Source organism: Pelodiscus sinensis, chromosome 5 (genome assembly GCF_049634645.1).
Source record: "Pelodiscus sinensis isolate JC-2024 chromosome 5, ASM4963464v1, whole genome shotgun sequence".
Classification (NCBI taxonomy): Eukaryota; Metazoa; Chordata; order Testudines; family Trionychidae; genus Pelodiscus; species Pelodiscus sinensis.
Window position 1 is genome coordinate 100,800,153 of NC_134715.1, and position 20,203 is coordinate 100,820,355.

The window sequence follows — 20,203 nt, forward strand, 5'->3', positions numbered from 1 at the left end:
TTGTGTATTTCAGCTTTTCCTACATCATTTGCCACTAGGTTACCCCTCCTTATCCAGTAAGGGTTTCACACCATCTCTGATCACCCTCTTATTACTAAGGTTTCTACAGAAATGTTTCTTGTTACCCTTTACATCCTTGCCAGCTGCAATTCCAATTTGTGCTTTCGCCTTCCTGATTACGCCCCTGCATTCTCAAGCAATATATTATATAGTTATCTGCCCAAGTTTACACTTCTTATACATTTGCTTTTTGTGTTAAGCTCACCAAGGATTTCCCTGGTAAGCCAATCTGGTCGTCTATCATATTTGCTTTTCTTACTGTGCATTGGGATGGTTTCATCCTGTGCCTTTAATAAGGCTTCTTTAAAATACTGCCAGCTCTCCTGAACTCCTTTCCCCTTGATGTTAGCATCCCAGGGGATCCTGCCCATCAGTTCTCTGAGGGAGTCACAGTCTGTTATCTCTGCTCCATGAGAAGGCAGGCAATTTACACAACTAACAATTGGAGTGTGCATATATAATGACTTGATACTGCCACATTTTGGGTACAATCCAGACCATGGAGAGGTTTATCACTGCCTATCCTGTAATGTAAACCATGGGTGTCTTGAAGTACTCTGTTGCTACAAGTCTTGTGTTTGGCACTTCCTGCCAGCATATAAGCATCCACACTGAATGTCTGTGAAACACAGACTTGGTTCCATATCACTGATGCCAGTAGCCTGCTTGTTACACTAAAGACACACTCTAGTCTCCACTAGACTTGATTACGATTAGCCAAATGACCCCAACATAACCCCAGTCCTGAATTTCCCTGTGACCATCTGACTTGAAGTATATGGCCCTTTTCTCGGACACTGATAATAATAAGGTTTGTTGGCACCTTTAAAGAGACAGTATCCAGGAACTTGCCACATTAACGGGACTTAACAGTTACTTCAGTTCAAACATTACTTGGTTGGTTTAGATGAAAATAAAACAAAGCATTTAACAACAGGTGATTAACAACAATTAAGTGATGCCAAATAAAAAACAAAGTATGGCTACAAGCATGTAAAAGTAAAAATATCACTCAAAGCCTACATTTTAATGAATCTGGGCACAGTCTTTGTTTAAGGTGGTTTAGCCCACGGTTTTTAAACAGAGCCTCACAGATCCTATTGCCTGTGATTCACCATTTCCAGCCAAGGGGAGCTGCGCAACCCTAGTTTGAAAAATGGTGGTTTAGCTCACCACTTACTCTTAGTTCAAAATAGCTGATTGTCTCTGTCATAATCATCCACCAAAATATTTGATCCTGGTTTTCCTTTTTATATTAAGAGCAAGATAACTTTGGAGTTCATTTCCCCTCTCTTAGGGTATGTCTACACTACAGCGCTAATTCGAACTACTTTAGTCTAGTGCAGCTAGACTTAAAAACTAGTTTGAATTAGCATTTTGCTAATTCGAACTAGCATGTCCACACAGAGTGGACTCTGATCGGAGATTGAGGATGGCCGGAAGCAGTGCCGGCAGGGCATCAGATGAGGACTTAGAGCGTGGAGCTGCTGTCTCAGGCTAGCCGAGGGCTGTGCTTAAAGGGACCCGACCCCCACCCCGGACAGACAGTTCTCAGGGTTCCCCGCTTGCAAAGCAGTCCTGGCTTGGAGTGGCCATGAGTGCCCACACGCGGAACATCACAGCACTCCACCATCACCCCGGCTGCACTTGCCACAGGCTGCCATCCGGGCGGAGGGGGCAATCGGGGGGCTGCAGGATAGCTTCCACCCCGAGAAGCCCGCAGAGCCAGCCCAGTCCTCCCCATCAGGGGCGCATACCCCATTCCTCCCTCACCTCCTTCCACTTACCCTTCCCTAGCCCCCCTTCCTGATGTACAAAATAAAGAAAACGTGTGTTCAAAAATAGAATCTTTCTTTATTGAACAAAACTGGGGGAGACTGGGAAAAAGAGGTGGGAGAGGGGAAGAGAGAGGCTGGGAGAGGGGAGGGCAACTAAAATCATCAGGTGTTTGGAACAGGTCCCATATGAAGAGAGGCTAAAAAGACTGGGACTTTTCTGCTTAGAGAAGAGGAGACGGAGGGGGGGGATATGATAGAGGTCTATAAAAGCAAGAGTGGTGTGGAGAGGGTGCATAAAGAAATGTTCTCCATTAGTTCCCATAATAGAAGGACTAGAGGACACCAAAGGAAAGGAATGGGTAGCAGGCTTCAAACTAGTAACAGAAAGTTCTTCTTCACAAAGCAAAGAGTCAAACTGTGGAACTCCTTCCTGCAGGAGGCTGTGAAGGCTAGAACAGAGTTTAAAGAGAAGTTAGATCAAGTCATGGAGGTTGGGTCCATGGAGTGGTGTTAGCCAGGGGGTAGAAATGGTGTCCCTGCCCAAAGTTTGTGGAAGGCTGGAGATGGATGGCACGAGACAAATGGCTTGGTCACTGTCTTTGGTCCATCCCCTCCAGAGTACCTAGGATGGGCTGCTGTCGGCAGACAGGCTACTGAACTAGATGGACCTTTGGTCTGACCCAGTACGGCCATTCTAAGCTCAGAGTCAGGGGTCTCAGTGGACCACCTTGATTTTCATGCAAACCTGCTCCTGGGTGGCCAGGCTGGCAGCTCTCCTGCCCTAGACGGCCACTTTCCTGTGCCTAGTGCGGAGTTCGTGGACGAGGTCCACGATGTCTGCACTAGACCAGGCGGGTGCCCACCTCTTGCGGTCCTGGCCAGGCTCCCAAGAGCCGCCAGCCTGTTCCCGGGAAGAGGCGGAGGGCTGGGGGGCATCGGGTGGCAGGCTCATGGCGTGCCAGGTGCAGGATCTGCTGGCTGGGTACTGGCAGGCTTGCACCTGGCACTGGCACCGTAGCCAGCCCGTGCCCCTTTAAGGGGTCCGGGGCTGGGAGGGGGGTATATGAGTTTCCCTGGTGGTGCCCAGAGTGGCCACCAGGGAAAGCTGGGGAGGGCTAGCCTCCCACTAGTTCGAATTAAGAGGCTACACAGCCCTTAATTCGAACTAGTAAGTTCGAACTAGGCTTAGTCCTCATGCAATGAGGTTTACCTAGTTCGAACTAAGCGCTCCGCTAGTTCGAATTAAGTTCGAACTAGCGGAGCGCTAGTGTAGTGCCTATGAAAGTTAATTCGAACTAACGTCCATTAGTTCAAATTAACTTTGTAGTGTAGACATACCCTTAAAGACCAGTAAACCTTTGAAAAACATCTCTCCTAAAGTTTAGTGGGTCTGCTACAGAGCAGGAAGGATGCTTCCTGGGACTGCAGTCTCCACCTCCATTGCTATGAGTCATTATTTCCTCCCCTTGTTACCTTGATGGTTTTGTTTACTTTTTACGTAAATGAATCTTCATTATCTCTGCCATCTGACCAGGTTAGACAAGCAAATGCACAATTCTTTGAGACCCAGATATGCTGACTTCCTGACTCACATTGAGAGCTTTGATAGTTTTTACTGCATATGAAAATTACGGTTCATTTGTAACTGATCACTATTTCACTTGTGTTCAAGATCTGGGAAGACCTCTCACTACTTTGTTCATATACACACTTGAATATATAATATCAGAGTATGTCAATAATTCCACATGTAGCAATGTCTTATATATTCCACAATGATGTTACTGACCCGTGTGTTAGTTTTCAAATGATATCTCACAAGGTGCAGTTTTATACAAATATTATTGCAGTAGCGTGTGGATACAAGGGTGCTTACAGGCAGAACATTTATCTCCAACTTATCTTAGATATAAGCAACCCCAATGTTCACAGTCTTATAATTCCATGCCATTGTTAGTAATCTTTTGCAGTTGGAAATAATTCTGGTGACACTCATCATCCAAGCCTTTTACTTTAATTTACAGTGGCATCAGCAAGGCAGAATTAAGGCAAAAGCTGCATTTTTCTAAAGCTATCTCTACAGAATAAACTGACTGATTTCTTACTTTCAATTCATATATTTTCTCTTGCAGCAAGAAACTACTTACAAATTTATGGTACAGCAACAGTGTCGGCTAATGTTTTCATCTCTTAATACACTGCATAGCAACACTAATGAGACAATTTGAAATGCAGCTGTAAAAGTGCTACTGTGGATGAAACATATTGAAAACCTAATCTAATGAGAACTTGTGCAAAGAATCTTATCTTGAGTAAATAAATTGAGACTCTTGGAGTTAGATCCACAAATGAATTTAGATGCCCAACTGCCTCTTTAGGCACATAAATCTGTTTTGTTGTTGTTGTTGTTTTATTTTGTTTTTTAGAAATGGCTGACCTGTCTCAGGCATCTAACTCAAGGTCAGGATTCAGGGATGTGTATCTCAAGGAGAGATAGGCACCTCCCTGCAGCCTGTGCTTAGATGCTTAACCTACCTGCTCTGCTGGCTTGCGTGAATCCCTTTCATATGTACCTAACCCATGTGTTCTATAGGAAACCTAAGCACCTAATTCAGAATTGTGGATTCCACCAATTGGCAGAGTTCCTAACTGTGAAGTGTTGCAATACTGAGCAGTTGTCAGATGGCTGCCAAGTGGAGAGTTGAAGTGTGGCTGCTGCTGCAGACCTCGGTTTGACGCCTTTAATGACAGCCTCACTGATCACACATTCATTTTTCACCCTCTACTCTGCCTGGCAGACTCACCCATCTTTGGTCCTTGCCGTCTTCCATATACCTCAGCCCTGGTGGCTTTCTGCAGTGGATGACAGCAGGATAGCTGTGTCCCTCAGAGTGCAAGAAAACCTTTAGAAGTGTGCTTCTTTGTGATCTCTCAGCCTAGAACCAAGATTTACAGATCCATGGATAGTGCATAATTCAACCTGTGCCTGTGACACACACTCAATCTGTCTTATTGTAGGTGCTTAGACACTGCAGTGAAGGTGGCAGATAGATATACATTCAGGTTTCAAATCTGTTTGTCCAGTTTGGTCCAGAATCATATATATATATATATGTTAATTGGCCCTCCATCAATGAGATAGTATGGCTTTATTTTCACAGGAGGTAAGACTTGCATTTTTTTTTGTCTGCAAAGGTAACAATGCTCTTAATAAGGGGGCAACATAGGTGGCATGAAAAAAATCACACAGCTCATTACCCTCACCTTGAAGTTCAGAAATGTCAATAGTGTCCTAAAATAGGTAGATCCTGTTTCTAAGGTCACTTTTTCAGTCAAATAATAGAAGCTAATGAGTGAATATATCAATCTAGGGAGGTCACTGCTTGTCTGACACCTGTGAAAATTACTTACCTAATGCTTCATCTATGGTAGGTTAATCCTAGATATGATTCTTTTGCACCACTGAAGAAAGTTGCAATAACGGGGAAGGTAAAAAATAAAAAGCACTAAACTGTGTAATATACACTCTAGAGAAGCCATTAGTTTATATTTCTAAAAACTAAACAAACTCTAGGTACATTGATTGTATGACTGATATTTCTAGAAACCTGAAAAGGAAACTAATTATGGGCTCAGCTCTGTAAAAAGTCTTCAGCATTTTATAGGATCATACCTTGACTATATAGATATAAGATATATAATGCTAGAGGATCTGTTTAGAGTTTGTGAACTGAATGAGTTAAGAGTTCTGTGTGTTCCATGAAATATCTGCACAGATGCCAAAAATTCTTCTAGCAGTTCACAGCTTTAATGAGTTCATCAATTTGCACACTTTGTAAGCATACTGCAAACTATTTCTAACTATTTAATTGTTGTTTGTTATATAATGCTGTAGATATACATGAAGCTATGGGAAAAGCTTCGGCAAATAGTTTCAAGGCACAATCCATATAGTACAGAAGATTATAAATAGAACACAAAGAATGTGATTTGTATAGCATACTGCAGACAATGAACTAGTGGGTGAGAAAAAGCAGGAGAGAAGGAAACAAATATAAGGAAAATTGTAGAAGTAAAGGAAAAGTGAAAGGGGAAGAAAAAAGGTGGAGGGGGTAAGAAATACATGTGTGTTTATTAAATTGGTGAAGTTATGCATAATTAGTCCCCAAAGCAAAGTGTCAGTGACTAAAGTACTTCATTATATTTCTAGTTCTGCCACCCATTATCTAATAAGTCAATAGTCACAAAAAACAAACAAACATTGAGAACTCAACCAAGTATGATACCCAGTTTTGAAGAAATATTTATAGACTAGTAAGATAATTTGTTTTCATACACTGTCTCAGGGAAAATGTAGATTTTAAAATCCTTATCTGAAAACTGTTATGTGGTAGCAGATAATGTGCTCTGGACTCCTAAGGCCAAATTCTGAATTCAGTTATTCATTGTTTCTGAGATACAAAAGTCGGGGGGCAAAAACCAACCACTACAATTTATATCACAATTTTTTTTTGCCAAATTAAAAGCAAGACAAGCAATTAACTGTTAGAGCCGCCAGAATAAAAACAATTCTGCAACTATAGCCCTTTCTTCTATGTGTGAACAATCTGCAAACATTTTGATTTTGATCTTTGATAGTTTTAATTGTGCTATCAAATTCCATTCTATTTGTAGTGGATGATTGGTCACCTAGATCACACTCTATTGTTTTTGTTCTCTGACTGGAGCTTTTCAGCCAGGAGAGAATTGAACTTTGAACAATGAAATATCAAATGCATTGTTCCTACATGACTGCCCATGTTCTACTCCAAATATAAGCATTCATACAAAAATTACCATTCCCCAAATATTTATGCAACCAAAAACCTATTAGTGGAAAAGTGCATCAATAACTATTTAACAGGGACATAGTCAAAACAATTAAATTGAAATTCAAATATTTGGAATTCATTAACATCTTGGGAGTATTTGAAGCACTCTCAATAGGTTCATTTTCCAGAGACTGGATCATGTAACTCATAGCAATAACTCAAAATGAAGGGAGGCTCTCATCCTGTAACACTGAACTCAACTGGCATTTGCTATTGATTTCAATAGGAGGAGGATCAGGTTCCAAATTAACTAACCCATGTTGCCTTGTACTTAATCTTAGTGACAGCACTGATTATGTACTTGTCCTCACTGTTTTAACATGTTTCTCCCTCAGAGTTGGATTAAACCTGGGCCCTTCAAATTTGTCTGAAGCCTGCTCTTATTGAAGATCTGAAATCTCAGCTTTTAGTAAGAAAAACTGGTAAACATCAATTAAGAGTAATCCATGCAAGGATACCTTCCCCTGTTGCACAAAGCCTGAAACAATAGCTCTAAGTATGAATTGACCCATTCATCTTCTGGGGTTGTTACATCAGGTGTAAATTAACGTAAGTCATCTTCTTCAGTTAATACTTCTATAGGGAGCTCTGCCAATACTATCCTAGTTGGAGACCTGATGTGTGGGAGAAGACCACCTCTTATGTCAGCTACCACCTACCTCTCATGGCTCTGGTAGGACACTGTTGGGAGGATGGACAGATGAACATGCATGCAAAAGCATGTCAGGGTTGAGTCTTTCCCCCTCCAAAACAGACTGCAGCTTGATGGAAAATGGGAAACGGAGGCCCAATCTATCCAAAGAGGAGAGGTTGAAAGTGTGACCCCCAAGCCCACCGTCAGTCCTCTTTTGTGTAAATGGCCGCTGACATTAACACTGCAAGGACAGATAGGGACACAATGTATGGATGTGGTCATAGCAAAGAGAATGGACATGGAGCAGGGGATGGACAAGTCAAAGTAAAGCACATTTCCACAGTGTATTCATGATCACAGATTGCCTTACCTCATTTTGTCTCCCCTTCAGTCAGCTGCCTGGATTATCCCTACAATTCTTTCCCCTGCATTGATCTTCAGTGCTTTTTCTCCTTTCAAATGCCCTGCTCCAACTCACTCTAGTTTCAGACAAGTTTTATGCCTAAATCCCACAACAATGCACTCCTTGTGGAGCCACCCATTTCTGTTGGTTTTCAGCATAAGTCAGAACAGAGACAAAGAAAGTAGGGATCCCATACCAACAATCAGTAAGCCTCATTCCAGGCAAGTATCACTCTACATTGCTATGCCTCAGCTAAACCCCTTTTCTCTGATCTCTTGGATATTGCTCCTAAACTGTCACTGAAAAATAACTTTTGTTTTAAAAAGCTAGTTTCTTGGGCTAAGCTCCTGAAAAGCAGTCAGTTTCCCATCAAGGATTTGACAGTGCAAAACTAACAAAAATAATAAAGTGAAAAATAATGTGCATTGGAAAACAAAATCCCAGCTATACATATAATAAAATGATGTAGTCTAAATTAGCTGTTACCACTCAAAAAAGAGATCTTAGAGTCATTGTGGATAAGTTTTCTGACAACACCTGCTGAATGTGCAGCGGCAGTCAAAAAGGTGTACAAAATGTTTGGAGTCATTAGGAAAGAGATTGATAAGACAGAAAATACAATATTGCCTCTATACAAATCCATGGTATGTCTACATTCACATCTTGAATACTGCATGCAGATCTGTTCATAAAAAAAAAGAATATTGGAACTGGAAAAGGTTCCAAAAAGGGCAACAAAAATAATTAGGAGTATGGAACAGCTTCTGCATGAGGAGAGATTAATAAAACTGGGACTTTCAGAAAAGAAACAACTAAGGGGAGATATGACAGGGCTCCATAAAATCATGACCGGTGTGGAGAAAGTAAATAAGAAAGTGTTGTTTAAACCTTCTAATAAACACAAGAAACTAGGGGTTACTAGTTAAAATTAATAGGCAGCAGTTTTAAAATAAACAACAGAAAGTTTTTTTGTTTTGCACATTGCACAATCAACCTGTTGAACTCTTTGCCAGAGGATAATGTGAAGACCAAGAGAATAATAAGGTTTAAAGAAGAACTTGATAACTTGATGGAGGATAAGAACATCAACCCCTATTTGCAAGGGTGGGCAGGGATGGTGCCCCTAGTCTCTATTTGTCAGAAACTGGGAATGGGTGGTAGGGGATGGATTACTTGCTGTTTACCTATTCTGTTTATTCCTTCTGTGGCACCTGGCAATGGCCACTCTTGGAGGACAGGATACTGGGCTAGATGGACCTTTGGTCTGACCCAGTATGCCTTTTCTTATGTTCTTATATTAAAAAAGGCATTGCATTTTCAACCTTCCAAACAATAGAGAATAAGAGATTCAAATTTTAAAAATTACATGAAATAGTCCCTGATAAAACAATTCCTTTTAAAACCTACACATTCGTGCACACACCAAAAAAAAACCCAAACCCAAACAAACCAAAGCCCTTCCCAGTATTCCTCTAGGATACACAAATGCTAGAAATATTGATTTTTGTATTTGTCCAAAATAGTCTCTTTTTTGTTTGTTTGTTTTACTCAGAAATAGTAGGGGAAAAAAGCATACAAAACAAAAAAGGAAAGCAAGCTGTCGTTATTTTTATAGTCCCCAAGCAGAAAATGCAATATGCCTGGATTGGAAACTGCAGTAAGTGTAGTTCAAAGATGTATGTCTTAGTTTTTAATAAGGTCCACTTTATTTGCCAATGCAGGATTCCTCTAGGATGTGAGAGAGAAACACCATAATTTGCTCTCTGGAAACTGCAAACATGGCCCTAGGTGCATATTAATGCAGTTCAGTCCTGTCAATGAGGTGATTATTTGCTCCCCAGAGAGCTCATCTCACAGCTAGCCCTTAGGAGTTTTTCATTCATGTAGTGCAAGGTTAGAATTCTAGTCCACAGGCATACTGTGCTAATGTACACTCTCACAAAACAGACAACGGTCCTTCTTCTTATAGGCCCTGATTCAGCAAACCTACCTAATCATGTATGTAACTCTAAGCATTTTACAGGTTTGATGGAAATCATTCAGTTCATTATGCCTGTGCAAACTCATTGACTACAAGAGGGCTGCTTGGTTCAGTAAAATGAGGATTCAGGACTAGAGTTTAGGTCGAGGTCTTGCTATATCTGCATCACTGAGGGCTTGATCCAGCTCCCGTAAAGATCAATGGTCTCATTGACTATGTTACAGGTTCAAAACTCTGAGCTGATAACATAATACTATAACATTGAGCATTTGCTGTTGCATCTCATCTCCTTGTATACATACAATTAAATTGCATTTCAGCTAGTACTCTGTGCTTTCATACTACTATGAGATCAAAGAGACCCTTAGCATAATTTGTCATGGTTTAAATCCAAGGTTGTTTATGAATGTGTAAAGTAGATTGTCCATACAAACCGGATTTCATTTTTAATTACTTCCCCAATGTCCATAATTTATTACTTGTAATATAGAAGCGCCTACCTACAGGGTACCTTTGAGACCTGGACCCTGTTGCACTTAAACATAGTAAGAGACTGTACCTATCCTGAAGTGCTTGCAATCTAAACAAACAAGAAAAGGGCTTGGAAAAGAAAGTATCATTTCAAATGTGAGGCACAGAGACAAAAAAGATTGAAGCTCAGTCAAGGACTAAAACATATCACTTGGGTCCCATGCTAGTGTCTAGATCACTGGCTATGCTTCCTTGACCTCAAACCTTCATCTTCCTACTTCTGGGCCTCACATTCCTGCTCCTACAACTAGCCAGCAGTATCCATCACTAGAGACCTAGCTGTGATATAGTTTTACCTAGGACTTGATTAGAATAAGGAAAAACATCCTTTTTTAATGTTATGTCTTTTCCTTGCTACTTCACCACATAGAATTTATGCTTCAAACCTTCCAAAGCCCTTACTGTGTGGCTTCCTGCTGTCCATTTCAAGAAATAATATACACATCCTCATACCTTCCCTCCTTTTTCATGAGTAAACAATCTTACTTGATGAGTAAACTAAATTAATATTTAATAACCGTTATATGAAGTGTTGTAGCTCTGTCGGAGTGAGGATAGTAGACACACAAGACAGGTGAGCTAATGTTTTTTATTGACCCAACTTCTATTGTCTGTCTCATCAACACTTTTACCATCAACCTGCAAAAGCTGCAGATTTACCCAGTCATAATCCTGGAAACCTGTTCTTAAGAAACTCAGTGAAAAAAATATTGGGCAACACCAACTGCTGTCACTTGACATGGCTGTTTCTCCATGGTTGCCTTCGATCAACAATATACTAAATTTCTGTGCGGCCTTAGTAGGATGGTGCTCATATCACAGCTAATGAATAAAGAGGATCCAGTTAGGAAAAATCATAACCCTATTGAAGAGGAGTACATACCTTTTGGATTTGATAATCCAAGTGAATTAACTTCAGAACAGAGGGATGATGAAGTGAGTTGTCCAAATATATATTTTGTTGTTAAATGGAGAGAAAGTAGGTGAGGTAATATCTTTTATTGGATCAAATTTTTAATAGAGTCACACATACACTTATTTCAGTCCCAGATTTCTGCTTGCTGATGGAGAGATGGATTCAGGTGTGCAGTCACCTTGAATATGTATTCCCAAACAAACAACTGCACAAGAGTACTTTCTTGGTATGAGAAAAACATGGCATCTGCGGTCTCACAATTCTCCATGGTTTCATGCTAATTAAAAGTGAAATAGTTATTAAACAAAGGTTGGGTTGGAGGATTTTTCAACTAACTAATGTTATTCACCACCTACATTATTAAAATGAGAAGGAAATAGTATGCATTAATAAACACCTTTTCAGAGGCTTGCTTTTAATATCTCATAAACATGTTGCATTCTTGTCACTTGGAAGATTTAATCATCTCCTCTCGCTTTGTATTCCACAATTTTAACTTTTTGTGCTGGCATTTCCTCTTCTAGGCATAGGCTGCAACACTAGTTGTGGAAATTAGCTCTGTCTCTACCAGTACTCATTTTAAAATAGCATTATCACTACAGTTTTGTGGCACATCAATTACTGCCAGTGTTTGAATATGTTCCTGTAAGCAGTCCCTTGTTAATCTTCTAGATGCAGAGACTATACAATCCTGTTGTAAAAAGGAAATATGAAAAAATGTCTGTGATCACAATTCTCTGAAGATATATATTTCTGAAGGACTTTAAACAATCCCCTATATCTATTGAATCTAACTGTGCTGTGTCTCCAGGAATACAGCATTTCATGTGTGCTATTGCTATATATGTACTCTAGTTACCATTTTTTATCATCAGTTACTATTTTCTAGTCTCACATAGCAGCGTGTGGCAATTTAGAAATAAACAGCTCTTGCGTAGAATGTCTTCTGAAAAAAAACAATGAACTGCTTTCCCCACACACACACACTAAGTAAATTTACAACAGTCGCTTGTTCATCTCCATTAGCTAAGCCACAAGAATGTCCAGACAGCATTTACTACCTAAGCCCACAGAAAGCAAAGCCCTGCCCTGGACAGAGACTTGCAGGATCAAGTTTTTGATAATTGGTTGTGAAAAATCTTTTTTCCAAATAACTCATTTAAATTATAACAAATATTTCTCAAATTAATTCCAATTGTTCTATTGATGGTAGAATAAAGCACAGTAATTAGTGATCTATGCAGAGCACTGGGAAATATAATTTTCCTACCAAAAAAAAAACCATTTTCTACGCAAACAATTATACATGCCAGGGTTAGAATTTACCCGAAACAAACCTGTCAAGGTCATAGGCCATGTATACACTGCAGACTGGCATTGACACAGATTACAGCAGCATAAAGCCGCCACAGTTAGTACATGGCTTATGCATGTACATACTTGTCTCCTTGTGGACAATGCCCATCCCATGCTTACCAGGCAGGTTAGTATTGATGCATGGAGCAATGCACAAAGGTGAGGTATTCCAGTATACAACTTGCCACCAGCCAGAACTCTTTTAGGAAGTTTTGGTGAATTCATGATGGGGCCAAAATTAATCAAATGGGATGACTGGAAGCATGGTTTGCGACTGTCTCCAATCCATAATGTTATCTGTGTCCCATTAATTTTCACATCTCATTTTCAAAATCTCACAAACCCACATCACCTTCCTTACTGTCCACCATCTGTGACAGAGGCATGGAGCCTTCACAGCTCTGCACTATTGTCACAAGCACTGAAAGCAGAAGGTGCCCTATCCTGCAGTATTTAAAGAACCAGATCAGAAGGGAACATGATGATTTCTTGGAGAACAGGTCTCTGTGGGACATAGCGAGACCAATTCAAGGTTTTGGTAGAATGCAGAGCGAAGCTGCAGATGGTGGAACACTGTTTCTAGGCCCAAGATATGAGCACTGACATTGGGGATCACAATGTAATGCAAGTTTTTGAGATGAACAGCGGCTGCAGAACTTTCAGAGGCACAATGTCACATTCCTGGATCTATGAGCTGTACTCCCCCACCACACCCTCCAACACAGCAATATCAAAATGAGAGCTGCACTGATGGGGAAGAAGTGAGTGGCAATGGCTCTATGGAAATTTGCAATGCCAGCTTACTACCTATTAGTGAGAAATCAATTTGAAGTTTGGAAATCTACTCTGGGATCCATGAATTGCCTCTTGATATGAAAGGTGTGACTCTGAGCAATGTGCAGGACATAATGGATGGATTTGCAGCAATGGGGTTCCCAAACTGTGGTGAAGCGACAGATGGCAGGCATATCCCAATTTTGGCATCAGACTACGTTAACAGAAAGGGCTATTTTTCTATGGTTATGCAAATGGATTACCGAGGATGCTTTACTGATATAATTGTGGGCTGTCAGACAAGATGCATGATGCTTATACCTTTAAGAACACAGGAATTTTCAGGAAGCTGCAAGCAGGGACTTCTACCCAACTCTTGGATTAGTATGGAGAATATTGAAATGCTAATAGTGATCCTGCACACTCCTGCTTCATCCCATTGCTCCCCTGGCCATACACCAATTCTCTCAAAAGCACCAAGGAAAGCTGAAATCTCACTCCTGAGGGCAACAAAGGCGCAAATGCACAGTTGCTGATGGCATGTTGAAGCTGTGCAGGGCCATATGCTGCTAGCCAGGGTACTGCAATGAAGTTATCGCTGAGTGCTATACCAGTGTCCTACCGCAGAGGAAGAAATAAGGCAGTCCTTCCTAGAAACTGTCAGTGGAAGATTGAAGAGCATCTCTATGAAATTTTCATGGAGATATCTCAGGAGGACACAAGAGACATCCTTGTGTACATAAACAAATTGCTCTGCATGCCCCTCTCAACTTTAAAGGAAAGTGGAAAGCAGATTGGTGTACCTCTCTTGGTTGTACCACTACTTAATGTAGCACAAGCATAGGAATGAAAACTCACAAGCTGTGTCCTGCTATTTTGGGGGGGGACCATCCCTGTAATGGCAAATGTAGCTACATACTTTCCCAAGATGTCTTCCCCAGCATCAAGCTCACCCATTCTCAACATCAGGCATTGCTTGGACTATGGTAGAGTCAAAAATATGAAGAATATAATGGTGACTAGAATCGTCAGCAGGGCCATCCCTATGGGGGCATGAGGCCTAAGACAGTCATACCCCTCTTCCCATGCCTGGGTCCCAGTGTGACACACACACATCTGCCACAAGCCCCGCCCTGACTCTGCTCTGTACCCATCCCACTCCTGCTTCATCCCTTCCTCAAGCATTGCCCCTGCTCTCTCCCTCCACTGATCAATGCAAACCAGTGGATTAGGGGCACATGGTATGGAGTACTCTGCTTCTCACCTCTACAGTGAAGCCAAGCACAGTGGGATGGAGGTGAACAGTGGGGCAAGGTGAAGCAGGCTGCTGGGTCATTCCAACTTCTACCACTGCAGTGAGTGCAGGTGGGGAGAATAAACCCTGCTACTTCCCCACACCAGGCTCCTCTGTCTAGGCTCCTCCCTTGGGCCACCCTGAGACCCATCCATAGGATGATTGAGGCAGCTACCTCAGGGCCCTCCCAAACATGGAGCCTGGAGCAGCCACCCTCAGCCATCCTATAAATGAGACAGTTCTGGTCGCCAGTGTGGAGTATTATGGGACAATTGACAGAGTGTTAGGGTCAGCATAAGTAACGCCATGTCTACACTGAGGCTGCATTTACCTCAATGCATCAACAACGGCTCAGTATTGCTGGGGCAGGTGATGTCATATTTTCAGTATAACAGGCACTTACATCAGTAAAAATAATTTAAGTATAGACATGTATAACTAGCCCAATGCAATAGGGCTTATATTGACCCCGTGTTTATAATAGTTTATGTCAGCAGGAGGCCATGTTGACTCATGGTAAGCCCCAGAGTCAGGAGCCTCAGTGGCCTGACTGCCAGCCAAACAACAGTTCTAGCGGCCCACCCTTGGTCAGAGCAGAGCAGAGCAGCAAATTAACAGTTAAACCATGGTCGGATGGGCTGCACAACAGTTTGTGTGCCCAGGTCCTGAGTCAGGGCAAAGCAACAAAAACAATTACACAGTAGTTCAGTTTGTGAGCCGAGGCCCAATGGAGGTGGCAGAAAGCATTATTTATAAATGCTGCTACATGACCATGTAACACCAGTCAATAATTTAGCTCCTTCCACACAACCCTGGGGAGCAAGGGGCAGATGTATACTTATTTTTTTCATCCCTTATCCAAGCAGGCTTCACTATGTGAAAGGAAGGTACAGCATGCATTATTATCCTTAAGATTCAGTCAGTCTGCTTGCTTCTCCTTCGGCCAAATGGTTTACTCCATCAAAGTGCTGTTCCTAAACATCACCTAATTGAACAACTAAATAATATATTACTATAGGCTAAGAAAAAAATCAAGTCAAGGCTGAGCCATTTTCCTTCACACTCAAAGTTCAAATGTTCCTGTGCAAATGTGCTCTTTTTGTTAAACAATGTCAGCATTTTTCATTCTGTAAACTTTTGGGAGTGTGGCCTCTTATAGTTAGCTCATTAGTGAACAGCTCATGTAATCAATAAGTTGCCAACTGTGAGACTAAGAGTTTCTTATCCACAGCTTTGCATGTTGCACAGCACTCAGAAATATTGATGAAACAGCATTCTGCTTTACTTGAAACAGCATCTCTCCTTTTGCTCTGATTTAGCTTGTGTTTCACAATAATTAACATTTTCTTGACATCGCAACTACCCCATCTACGCTTACAGTGTATTTTTTCCCATTCACACTGTCTATTTTGCAGCTTTTCTATTAGCTACGTTTTGTTATTCAAGAGAAATTACTCTTGCTATCCTCTCCCAAAAATACAGCAAGTTTTGAGGTGTTTCACACTTCCACAGGATTTATTAGGAGATATCTTAGGGTACGTCTAGACTACAGGGTTTTGTCAACAGAAGTTTTGTCGACAGATAGGCTGTGTCTAGACTACATGCCTCTGTCGGCAGAGGCATGTAGATTAGACACATAGGCAAAGGCAAATGAAGCCACGATTTAAATGATCACGGCTTCATTTACATTTACATGGCTGCCGCGCTGAGCCGACAAACAGCTGATCAACGTTCCCCCTGTCGACATCAAAGCCCTTTGTCGGCAGCCCCATTATTCCTCGTGGAATGAGGTTTACCAGGGCTGCCGACAAAGGGCTTTGATGTCGACGGGGAACGTCCAGACTAGCGCGCGAGCCGACAAACAGCTAATCAGCTGTTTGTCGGCTCAGCGCGGCAGCCATGTAAATGTAAATGAAGCCGCGATCATTTAAATCGCGGCTTCATTTGCCTTTGCCAAAAAAAAAATCTACATGGCTCTGCCGACAGAGGCATGTAGTTTAGACGTACCCATACTGTCGACAAAGCTTCTGTCGACAGAGCGTCTAGACTACATTCAGTTCTGTCGACAAAGCAAGCTGCTTTGTCGACAAAACCCTGTAGTCTAGACACAACCCTACATACAATAACACCTTCTGTCGACAGAACTCCATCGACAGAAGGCGTTATGCCTCGTAAAATGAGGTTTACCAGTGTCGACAAAACTGCTGAGTTCTGTTGACGTTATGTCGATAGAACTCAGCGATAGTGTAGACGCAGGTATAGTTTTGTTGACAAAAGTCCACTTTTGTCGACAAAACTCTGTAGTCTAGACACTCCCTTATAGTATGTATATGCTAAAACTATGGGCCAGATCGTTTCAGAGATGCTTTTAGATACATTTGCACCTTCCAGATTCTGGATAGTCCAGCATAGCTCTGTCTACAGCGATACTAAGTCATGGCAGCTTTAAAGATTTGTCAATATGCTGCTCTGCCCTCTATCATTTATTATACCACCAGCATACTCCTACAGCAGGAATTGAGATGGTGAAGGCAAAGCCATTTACTTGCCAAACTCACCTTGAGCCTATGCTTGTAACATTCCTTGGGGGCCATTTCTGCAAGAGTAAAGAGGCCATAATAGGACTTAGAGCAGGGGTGGGCAAAAGGGCCTCTGTGGGATGAATCCAGCCCACGGATGCTCTAGTGCTCCCCCACCCCCCAGGCCAATCAGGTCCTGGGGGGCAGGAAGGGAGTGCACAAAGTCTCTTCCCACCCTGTGAGGGGTACGGCACTTCTAAGCACTGTACGCTCCTTACAGGACGGGAGCAGGGTGGGAGGAGACTTCACGTGCTCCCCCCACACCCAGGCCAATCAGGGCTTGGGGATGGGGGCAGCACACAAAGTCTCCTCCTACCAAGCCGGAAGCACTCAGTGCTTCTAAACACCATGCACTCCTTGCAGGGTGGGGGTTAGGATGGGAAGACATTTCATGTACTCCTCCCATCCCCAGGCCAATCAGGGGTTGGTGGTAGGGGGAGCACACAAAGTCTCCTTCTACCCTGCAAGGGGCTCAGCAAAAAGTCAACCGCCAGCTGCTGCTTAGCTGGCGGTTGACTCTAAGCATGGTTCTCCTTTGCACGGCAGGGGCAGAGAGCAAGAAACTTCACATGCTCCCCCTCCCCAGGCCCTGATTGACCTAGAGGCAGCAGTGGGGAGCATGCGAAGTCTCCTCCCACCACCAGGGGCACAAGTACCTAGAGGGAACCACCAACTGTTCAGAACAGCTGACGGTTCTCTCTGGAGGGGAGGGGGAAGACTTTGTGCGCTTCCCTACCCCCAGACCAATCAGGGTCTCTGGCTGGGGAAGCAGGAAATGTCCTGGCCCCACCCCTTGCAGTGGGCTGGCCCAGGGCCACTTCAAAAATTTCTGAAGTGGCCCCCAGTCAAAAATTATTGCTCACCCCAAACTTGAGTCTGGTCCTATACAGTTCTATACACATTTCATCAATATCTAAATTGTGTATACCTAGAAGATGGCATTAAACCAAATTTTACTTTAGGTTTATTTTGAATAAAATGTGTGCTGCTTAAATCTTTACTCCCTGCTCCTCTCTCCCCCCGTTATTTTTTTTAAAGCCAGTAACCAGGTTTTTCAGTTCTTTCCTTTATATATTTGAATTTCAAGATTTCCAATTACAACTTCTTTTTACAAATAATCTAGAACATGGGCACTGTGTAATGGAAGTTGGAGGGAGGCTAAGCCTCCATCCCTCAAACCTTGTACCACTGACTAGTAGTAATGACAGATTTGGCCCCCAGAAATACCTGACCCCATCATGGCCCGAGGGCACAGGGCTTTACCAGTGTCAGAGCCGTAGTGCGGGGATGAGGAGGAAGGAGCAAGTGGAGGGACAGGGGATGCAGGGAAGGAAGAGGCAGAGTGAGGGCAGAACAAAGATGGGGCCATGGGCAAAATGGGGTGAGATCATGAGGGAAAGGACAGAATGGGTGGGAACATGGGTGGGTCTATGGGCAGAAGAGAAGCAATGGAGGAACTACAGCCAGGGATGAGAGTTCTGCCGCAGTTTCTGCTAAGGCTGAGAGCTCATTCCCAGCTGGAGATGATCTCTCAGAGCTCCCGCTCTCCATGTCCTTGACTGAACTCTCAGTCAACCTCCCACCTGAGCCAAGGCCATGACAGGGCTCAGAACATAGTCTCAACCAGAAGAAGTAGGGCAGGATCCCAGCCTCCTCAAGGGGAAAAATCATTTCTACAAACCACAGACACATGAATCAATAGGGCATCTGATTAAAGATATAAGAGACTTAAGGTTTAAACTATATGAGTTTATAAGAAGGATCTGACTTGTTGGAAACAATTGAGATGTAATAAATGGGCCCAAAGAGCTAAAGGTGTTAATGTAATCCAGCCACTGTCTAACATTAAACAGCTCTAAGCAAGTTCGAGGGCTTGCTAGACAGAGGCCTGTCAGTCTACTTAATACCAGGGCAAACTCTCCTTTAAAAAGCCTGTTAGGCATTCATTAAAGATATACCAAAGAAAGGAAAACAGTTAACATATTTGAAATGTGAAGTATTAAATAGAGCTTTTATATTAACAACACCCTTTGTTTCCTTTCCCTTTAGGTGAGGAGAGTTTTTAGAAAGAAAAATCCCTTTGGCTGATGGTGTTTTAGGTAGTATTAAAATGGTAATTGTCGTTCTGGGAGAAAGAGAAGAGATTAATGGAGATGGGCAGGAGCTGTCATTGCTGTAGTTGTTAAAATCTGATCCCATTGTCTGCAATTCAAACACACACACAAAGGGGAGAGAAATTACCTCAAGGATAGAAAATGCACTCCTGTCTCTAGTGTTGACTTTCACTTTCTATCTCATTGCTAAAAAATATAGGCACAACACATGGTCTTATCAGCCACTCTGCGGCCTGCCAAACTTGTACCCGCATTAGGCTGGTTAGGGCATTATTTTTCGCTTCCTTTTCTGGTCACAGCTTTACAGCAGTGTTGCAAAATATATAATCTTTGACAGCTAAGTCAGCATCTTTTTAGACAGTAGGAAAAGGAAGGAAAAGAAATAAGATGGGACAGGAAAAGGATGTGTTGCAAGAAATTGCCCTGTCTATCACAATGGTGTCACTCAATAGTATGAAGTTATTAAAGTTGCATGTGGTTTTCCATTCAGATCTCCTGTTTCGGTCATTGTGATTTTTTAGTTTCCACCTATGGGATTATCCAGCTTTGGGGTGAAGTTCTGACTCCACTGATGCCAATACATATATTTTCCTTTAACTTCAGATGAACAGGATTCTTGGGCTCTATCTGAAGCTGAACTGATTTGGAAATTTTGAGCAAATTCAGTTTGATCAATATTGAGTAGGATGACACTGAAAAACAAAACACGCATTCCCCATTATAAAATATTCTTGAGATATGTATTTGAACTGATTTACAACTAAAACAGCTGGTAGAAGAAAGTTGAAATTTCACAGATAAAATAGTCTTAACCATAACAGTTTTTCAGTATTCTGCAGAAATTTGTTTTGATCAGATATTTATACCCTTTGAAAATAACATGTACAGCACAGTTCATATAAAATTTTCTTG

General features: G+C 42.1%; 1 long non-coding RNA gene across 2 annotated transcripts in view; it reads left to right on the forward strand.

Annotated features, from left to right (window-relative positions):
* LOC112543869 (uncharacterized) overlaps nucleotides 1–20,203 on the forward strand; it is a 113,559-nt gene that overhangs the window by 84,113 nt on the left and 9,243 nt on the right. Inside the window, exon 3 of one of the 2 annotated variants that reach the window (XR_012903896.1) lies at nucleotides 19,227–19,290. The exons of the other annotated variant lie outside the window; for it this stretch is intronic. This is a non-coding gene — a long non-coding RNA (uncharacterized LOC112543869). The remainder of the gene's footprint in view (nucleotides 1–19,226; nucleotides 19,291–20,203) is intronic. 2 annotated transcript variants of the gene reach the window in all.